The following is a 930-nucleotide window of genomic DNA, read 5'->3' as shown; positions in this document are numbered from 1 at the left end:
AAGCATGTTCCTCATCTGTAAAAACCAAGCTTAAATACTAAATGTAGCTGTAACAAGCTCCAACATGAAGTAAAGAGAACTTTGGAATGTAGAAATAAAGAAAAAAGAAAGGGAAAGCTACAGAAACTATGAAATATGATCATTAGAAGATCAAGAAAGATAAACATTTGCAAACACAATAACAACCAGGAGGCAGAACTTAGCAAAAAAAAAAAAAAACTTATATGAACCCCTAAACAAATAAATTATCATTTAATAAATCATATCTGTAACTTGTACCTCATTATCACCTCAGGTATACATCGTAGATAATTATTTATGCTTTAAAAATGTGCATTTATTATTACAGAATAACAAAGAATTTTAGCATCATGCTTATTTTTTTATGCATGATTAGCAATTTATGAAAATGTTGGCTTCCCCTCCAAGAGTGCTAACGTGAGTGTGTTACTCAGCAGTTTGTCAAAGGGTGTATCTTATGATTATCAGCTTGACACAGTATAGGCTTCGACTTTTTTAATTGAAATTCAAGCGGGTCTTGTCCGATGAATTTCTTGAAATGGTACAAAGGTAAGTGCTGAAATTCGAGAGGTTAAGAAAAAAAGGTAGGGTTACCCAAAACTGAAATATAACCTAGATTTCAACATTACACAAAAAGGCCTTTTTCCGGGAACAGGAAGTGGGTTAACAATTTAAAGTTGTTCTTCAGAGATGGATGTTGATCAACACTTAAAAGTTGGCATGTCACACAGTGGAAATTTGTATTTATCTTGTATATTGTTTTTATTCTGATTTTTGGTGGTTATTTATGAGTGTCGTTTTATTTGCATGGTTATATTCTGCTTCTATTGCATGGTTTTTAGTGTTTTATGTAACATGGTTTTTATCCACTGTGGACTGGCTGCACATGGGACAAATTAGCTGATAGGG

This window comes from Pundamilia nyererei, unplaced genomic scaffold (genome assembly GCF_000239375.1).
Source record: "Pundamilia nyererei isolate P.nyererei 1_Seehausen unplaced genomic scaffold, PunNye1.0 scaffold01271, whole genome shotgun sequence".
Lineage (NCBI taxonomy): Eukaryota > Metazoa > Chordata > Actinopteri > Cichliformes > Cichlidae > Pundamilia > Pundamilia nyererei.
This window is presented reverse-complemented; position numbering follows the sequence as displayed.